The sequence below is a fragment of the Papaver somniferum genome, chromosome 3, assembly GCF_003573695.1.
Source record: "Papaver somniferum cultivar HN1 chromosome 3, ASM357369v1, whole genome shotgun sequence".
In the NCBI taxonomy this organism is placed as follows: Eukaryota; Viridiplantae; Streptophyta; class Magnoliopsida; order Ranunculales; family Papaveraceae; genus Papaver; species Papaver somniferum.
The window spans coordinates 89,390,486-89,399,142 of record NC_039360.1 but is presented as its reverse complement, the minus strand read 5'-3'; positions in this window follow the sequence as shown (position 1 = coordinate 89,399,142).

Sequence of the window (8,657 nt, the reverse complement as noted above, 5' to 3'; positions counted from 1 at the left end):
AAGAGGCCCCGCTTCCATAGATACGTCAGCCATCCCACGAGCGATTGCAAAATTTTGAAGCGCATATTCAAAGAAAAGGTCGAATCCGGAGAGCTCAACCTGGGGACTGAGTGGGTGCACAAAAGAAAAGACAATGTCTGCGAGCTGTTGTATCTTTCGAGAGCTCAAAGAAAAGACATGTTTGCTGCACTGAACCACATCGTGTTCGGAAGGCGTCCGCTGATCCAAGAGACCACCACCGGACCTTCAGCCACCGACACAGAAATGTATGGCTGGGGACTGCTTACCACAGTGCACATTAAAGGAAATGAGTTCAAGAGGGCGTTCATAGATGTTGGTACCACCGTCAACATCATCCCTTTGAAAACTCTCAGAGCTGCTGGTATTACTCGACGGGAAGCCACCCACGCTCCCATGGCAATCATGGACCACGAAGGAATCTCCAGAAACTCATACGGCTTCATCACTCTCAAAGTCACGGAAAGATCTATCTGCATTGAGGCCAAGTTTTTCATAATCCGGGAAGACCCTGGATACGACATGGTCCTTGGGAGAACTTGGATTCATGCTGAAAGGACAACGATGCCTTCAACACATCCTGTCATCGACAAATATTCTGAGTCGGAAGACGAAGCAGGGGACGCATCACCGTTTGAGCATCTGGAAGAAGTAAAAACTCTGATGGGACTTACGCAAGAACTTGGAGATAATTCGCACACCTTTGTCAGAAGGTTTCGAGATCATGCAATTCTTATTCCTCCTCTTGCTCCAATATTACCAATGTTCAAATACGCTACTATGGTCCAGGGACTTCTCCCCATGAATAATTTAGAAGTCATCAAAAGCTACGAGTGGGTAACTTCACCTCAGCAATATTACACTCAATGGTTGGGTTCAGAACTTCTTCAAAGCGGTCACTCCGTCGAGAGGTTTATTGCTGAAGACTTGGCTAAGCATGATCAACGCTATGTTGGATACTCTCTTCTGCGCGAGTGTCTATACGGTCCACAATCAAGGAATTTCATCAAACAGGGAATTCCGAATCAGTGGAAGATATTCAAGGCACGATCGACTAAGCCTAACAAGTTTCATGAAGGAGACCTGGTTCTCAAAGCAGTTCAACGCGGTTTTCATTCTACAAGGAACTCCAATTGGGAAGGACCATTCATGGTCGCTAAATTTGTGGCCGGAGGATACTACAAATTTACCAACACAGATGGCAGAACCCTACCAGTAATTCACGAAAATTGGCTCAAGGCGTTTATCTGAAATTATTGGACATTTAAGGTATTGGGCGTTTGAAGCACTCATGGCGTTGGGACTTAACATTTAAGATTTTCTTTCATTTGTATTTCAATTCCTCCAAAACATTTGCAATACTTGCAATCAGTTTTTGAATTCAGCAATTTACCAAAATTCAGTTCATATTTCGTAAAAAAAAAATCTCTATCAAATCTACAAGAAAATCCTCAACCATCAGTCAATCCAAAACCATCTAAATATCAAAAACCCAAGTATAAACCTCACATCTCTCAGAAGTTCAGAAGTTCAAGAGATCAGCAAGAAAAGGCTTTCGCTCATCAGCATCCTTCAAGATTTGCAAAGCCACCCTCTCCCTATTCAACTCCTCTGTCAGCTTGGCAATCTTGTCCTCCTTCTCCTTCACAGTATCTTTCGGAAAGGGTATGTTCTTCTCACATGAATCCATGATAACGTTTATCTGCTTACGAAGCCATTTCACGTTGAGGCCAAGTCTTTCTGAATTCTCCAAGTTAAACTCCCAATCAAAGAGTATATATGGAGTCACGGTATTCCTAGGTCTCGTATGCATATCACTCACAACACGCAAGATAACGCCTACTTGCATGGTTAAAGCATAAGCACGCCCAGGGTTCCTGTCAACGATCATATGGCCGAACTTCTTCCATATCGTCTCATACAAGCGTGCATATCCAATGGGAGCGCTGAATCCACCGACCAGTTCATGATACGAGAGTGAAGTGTTAAAGGGAGGATCGAAAGCGACCCCTGCAGTTGGATATTCATACACTATTATACGGTTCTCGGTCACTGGAGTGGCTCCCACGACTAAGGCAACAGTTCCTTCGGTATTCTCCGTTGCTGTCTCGGTTTCTTCTATCACTGAGGCAACATCCATTTGGGTTTCCATAACATCAGTAACGACCTTCTCATGGCCTTGAAATACAGGTATGGTTGTCTTTTAATCAATAACTCCAGAATGGTTAGAGTTATCATTGTTGGCTCTAGTATCCTCAACTTCGGTATTTAGCACCTAATACGAAGATTACATGAGGTTAGAGTCACGAATCCAAAGGAGACTATGAAACACAGTATACCAGCAAGGCAACATCATCAAGTTTCATCATACTATATTCAAGGCACGAGCAAATAACATGAAAGTCATGAAAACACATTTTACGATGAGTCCGTCTGAAGAAACTGAACTATGCCATGTACTAGGAGATGAAATTGGAGCAATCCAAAAGGACTCTGAGGATGGGTCATATGCCATTATCTTCGTATGGATGTCCTCTATGACATGTTAAAATTTCATGGCAATCCGATGAACGATCAAGTAGATGTGGACAAAATATAAAGTGATGCGCAATCTGAAAAAGTTCTGGAAGTCTCCTGGAAGTTTACTATTTCGCCTTTTTCAGGATCTGAACGTGCTCAAAACTTAAAAATCTTCTTCGTTAAAGCTTGGAAATTTTCCGGGCTTGAATTTGCACATGCAGATCATCAAAATCCGACTCTAGACGAAGATTCTACAACGTTTCTATTAAAAAGCTGGGTTCTGAATTTTCTGATGACGAAATTCGACTAAGTTTTCATATATTCACATGGGTTCTCATTCATCCATTCACAATTCAGCACTTTTTTACTTCTATGAAGAATATACAGGATATATACTTACTTGAGGAGTCTCCAAAGTGTCCAAGGGTTGGAGTTGTCCACATCAACAACAAGAGGAACATCACTTCCATCCGGCTTCGAATCTTGGGAATTACCTCCATTCCCATTCCCAGAGGATGATTGGATTCCATAATTCTCCATCTCCATGGAGACATCCTCCTGTACACGTCCTCTACAATCAATATTTTCATCTATGAAGAACCACATTTGAACATGCGAAGAAATACTTACAGTTTCTTCGTCACTCAAGTCAGCGATTGCTTGTTCAGTAGCAGAAAATTGAAGACCTTCAAGACTCGATGGAGTAAAATTCTGCAACAAAATTAACAGCGTTGGCTTCATGATTCTAATGCTAATAACAATGAAAGTCACGGTGAGAAATATTGGGAACTCACCAAAGCACCAAGTGGGGACTTTACGGTATTAGGTAACAACTTATAACTTTTATGCCTGCCTTCTCCGCCATGAATAACCGCCTCAGTCTCTGAGAAATCTACACCGATTCGAGGTCGTATATTACGACCGTCCTGTGGTGAAATCCAGTAATATAATTAGAATACAATTCTTATAATTTCGTGAAGATTATATAAAGAAACATTCCTGAGAGCATCATGGAGACGACTTTCTTTTATCACCAGAAAGATACTTCAATCTTGGTCGACCGGAAATCATCTCAGCCGAAGGAAGATCCTTGAATGGAGGTCTGGGAAATCTTACAAAGTCACCCAAACTCCCAAGTTGCTGGTCCCAGAATTCTACATAACCTGGGGTTACATAGGAGAATCTATTAGAACCAGGAAACCAGTAGCTACTCCCTTCCACGTGAGTATGATCCAAATGAGTCCTGAGTTTCTCAACTGATGGCTTCCTTCTCCATATGGTTGGAACACACTGATCCATACCCATTTGTCGAGCTGCTCTATCAATATTGTACTCCTCCACTGAAATCTCTCCAAACGTGACTGATAGCAAATGACCAGGAGTGCAACTCAACATGAAAGATCTTTCGCCATCACTCAGATGCTCACCAGACGTCAAACTCGTGCCTTCTCCAGTATTGAAAGTCACCGGCTGAGAAACATAATCAGGTACTGACACCCACGGGCGAAAATTGAACTCAGATTCTTCATCTAACACATCAATAAAACGTATTTTAGAACGAGGCTGCTTGGTGGACCAACGCATGATCCTAGCATTATCTTTCTCAGGGAAAGTATGGAGCGCATCAGTATTCGGTCCTTGCAGAACATTACGTGGAGTAGGTGCATAATTCTTAAAATGCTCCCACATCAAAGATTGAAGAAACATCGTGTTGGCATAATACTCAATCTTCATAGAGCCGTTCGACACACTGAAGTCTATAATCAAGGAGTCCAGGTTGTAATACAAGGAGCCTAAGAATAAACTACCTATCGAAAGTTGCTCACCTTGAGCCATCTTAATATCAAAGGGAATCACAAAAGGCTTCAACAAGTTTCCACTGTCTTCAAAAACGTCTCTGGACAACCACAAACATAAGAAAGCAGCAATGGGTAACATACCGTCGATGGGTTTATAAGAAACCTCGTCTTTGGGCCACCAATGTGTCAACCAGGAAGCATAGCATCCTTTACTACCAGCCTTATTCGCTTTCTCCATTGCAGCTGTCAAGACATGAGAAACGACGGTCTCCTTATCTGAAAGATCCCCAGGAAGATTGCCCGTGATCGGGAGATGCATCAGAGCCGCCACGTCTTCCAAGGTAATGGTGAATTCTCCCCATATACATATGAAAGTGTGAGTGGGAATGCACCAGCGAGTAAACAGAGAACAATACCACTTGTGTCATGATAAATGAACAACTCTCCAGAAGCTTCAATGACTCTCGTCACCTGCGCCTGGTCGAGCATAGTCCTCACATGAGGAAAACCCAACATATGCCTCGCCCAGCCGGCAAATTTCTCCAAAGGTCGTCGAGAAAGCTTAAACTCTATGATTGATGAGGCGAAGACCCCTCGTTCAAGACAAAATCGAATCACTGTCTTAGGAGTCACCAACTTCTTCTGAGTAACAGTTCTGGGATTTATCAAAAGACGATACACTGGGGATTTCAAATGTTGCTCAGCTCCTGGGATATCTTTTTCAAAGAATGCATCATCTATGTTCGGGACATTCTTAATCCCAGGGATTTCGTCTTCGTCTCCCCCAACGGAAGTTTCATCCATGCATGTCTCATCTCTGGAGATACCATCATCAACGCACATCTCTTCCTTGGAGGCGTCATCAGCTTGGGAATTGGACATCTTTGCTAAGTAGCTGAAAAGGTTCACACTACATTCTACTTCAGTATGCCGTCCAGATATAAATCAGGGAAATACAAGCAAAAACTGGTAACTCTTAACTCTTACCTTTTATACTTCCACTAACAATGGTGATAGTAATACTAGAGTTAACACCCCAAAATCGTTCGTCTCATCGAAAACTGCAAAAACGAACGAAACTTTGTTAATTTCAAAACTGATTTTTCATAAAATCACGGACACAATTTTCATAATGTGAACATTCACACAACTGACCTACGAAGTTTATAACAATAAAATATTTCATCATAAATATATTCACACAATTAATGCAACTTGCATACACAAACTCTCAAGGATTTTATTTAATGAAAAAAAACTCATGAAAATAAAATATATCATCATATTTTGCACAATATATGTCACGGCTGCATATATATATATATATATAAGAAAAATTATTTTTCATTCGTATCGTCGTTATTTGTCTTTAAAACGAAGGTTTATTTCAAAAAATATTGTGAAAGCTCACATCTCATACATATGATAAAGTTTTGTATTTACATGAAAGCTCATAAGCAAAATTTTATCACTGGACACAAGTTCATCATACATATTTTCCTTCGTGTCATCATTATTTGTCTTTAAAACGAAGGATTATTCCGATTTCATGAAAATTCACTTCTTTTATGATGAAACCTTGGTATACATGAAAGCTCATACACTAAGTTTTATCACTGGACCTAGGTTCATATTAAAAGAAAATCTCTCCTAAATCATGGATTATAGTTAGTTTTCAAAACTAACGATCGAACGAACATATGTTTTCAAAAAACGAGGGTTTTTCATAAAACTCACACTAATATACACACATGTATATAACTTCATCATGATAAAAGCATGAACAACTCATGAGGATCATAAACATCAGCAAACAAAGAAAAAAGGTACCTGGGAGCGCCGGCCGGAAATTAGCCGACGGCGGCAACGACGGCGACCGGCGACGACAGGTGGAGGTCCGGCGGCACGGGAAAACTCTCCTTCCCTGGCGTGAAGGTGATGAAGGTGCTGGTCGTGTGTGAGTAAAAAAAAAGAAAAAAAGAGGATTAATCCCTTTTATATCAATTTTATTTCCAAAACCTAATTTTCTAAGGATTTCCATATTGGGCCCGACCCGCGAATCCTAACTGACCACGGACTCGTCATCCAAACCAGCGCTTCAACACCAATTTATGCTCATCAAACGATGCTCCAATCATGACATTGAAGCCTTCATCAAGTCGTGGTTTGCTCATGCTCTCTAAATCCGGTAACGTCTCAACTTACGACTAAGTTCAATTACTGGTATTATTATTTATGGCCGGAAAATCACCATTTAATGCTGACTAAGGAACACATATTTCCTCAGTAAGCAGGGGACTTAATGTAGATGGTGGGTTTTCGACAAAGGCTAAATTCGTAAACTCATAATTATACGAAACTCCGATTCAGCAATCGGACGTGAGTATCGAGACACGAGTCTCTCATCGAATTCTCAACGGAGAGTACTTTCTCTCAGATTACATGTAGATATGTAGTCTCACGACTGGACAACGGCATATCTCATGAATACTGAATACTTTCAGTGATTATTTCTATATAGCATCACGAGATGGACAACTCCTAGACAACTTGCTCTGCTAGTATAGAGCGATAACATCTTCAGGAACAAACAACGAGTTTACCTTGACTATATAAAGGATATGACTTACCGACAAGCTCATATCGGGATAATTAATGCTCCTGGACAGCTTGCTCTGCTAGTATAGAGCCACAAAGTTAATTATTCCTAATTAAGATTGATTCTGCCGTGACATTCACTACTGAATTCCCGGAATAATCTATTATTGCTCCTATTCCATGGTCGAATCCACAACTGGTCCCATGGAACGACAATAACAATTGCTCTTATTCCATGGTCGAGTCCATGACTGGTCCCATGGAATGACAATAACAATTTTTCTGATTCTATGATCGAATCCACAACTTGATCTCATAGAATAGCAATAACTATATTATCTCATTACTCCGATTGCATGATCGAATCCACAACTGGTCTCATAAATGGTAATAGATAAACCTTAATTACTCCGATTCTATGGTCGAATCTACGATCCCATGGAATGGTAATGCTCACTTTATTATTCTGAATTCGTAGTCGAATCCTCAGCTGATCCTATGAATTAATAATAAACATCTTATTACTCAGTTTTGTGAATTATTCTCCACTGAATTCCACAATTAGTAATAAATAATCAACAACCGGGCGTCTGAGCTACCTCTAAGTAAGCCTTGATTCGAATGGTGAAGGTGTATTCAACGATGATACACTAACAGTCACCGCACGAACGAGTATTTCAAAAATACAACAAAATGATGAACCTATGCAAAATAGAGAAGAAAATATTAAATAATTAAAAATATTGACCAGGGTGCTGGAAGCACGGACACACGACCAACCGACCGTGTCATGGTCAATCCCACGCTAGTTTTATATTTTTAATGCATTTTTATTATTTTCCATGATTTGATGAAAATCCTCTCATTTTATCAAATCTCCTTCGTCTCGAGGAAACTCCTCGGTTTCATGGTACATCCATAAATCCATAAAAAAGAATATAAAATTAAGGAAAGGAGTGTGGGGCGTGACCATTGACCAACCGGCCATGCCTTGGTCCAAACCGGCCATGCCTTGGTCCCAACCGGCGCCACACCCACGGTTCCTTATTATTTTATTACTATCATTATTATTTCTCTAATTTCATGAAAAAACTCCTTGGTTTCATGGCATTTTTGCACAAATCATCAAATAATATAAATTATGAAAACTTGTGGGACCGGACCTTGGCCGGACGTCCATGCCCTAGCCGGTCCCACACTCCCCTTTGTTTTATTATTTTATTATTAGTTTTCCTTGAATTCATCAAATTCCTTGATTTCATGGTATTTCTCTCAAATTAGGAAAAAATTCCCTCAAATCATCAAAAATACCTAAAAAATATAAAAAAATTATGAAAACTCGTGGAACCGGGCCCAAGCCGGCAGGCCATGCCTCCACGGTCCCACACGCCCTTGCTTTTATTATTTTAATATTTTTTGCTTCCATGAACTCATGAAAACTCCTTCAGTTTATGGAAATTCCCTAAATTCATCAAATTTCTCAAAATTCATAAATTTTTCATAAAATCATTATAAAATTAGGGAAACTCGTGGGACCGGGCCCTAGCCGGCCGTCCATACCTTCCACGGTCCCACACGCCCTTTTGTATTATTTTAATATTTTTTACTTCCCTGAACTCATGAAAACTCCTTCAGTTCATGGAAACTCCCTAAATTCATTAAATTTCTCAAAATTCATGAATTTTTCATAAAATCATCAAAATATTATAAAATTAAGGAAAA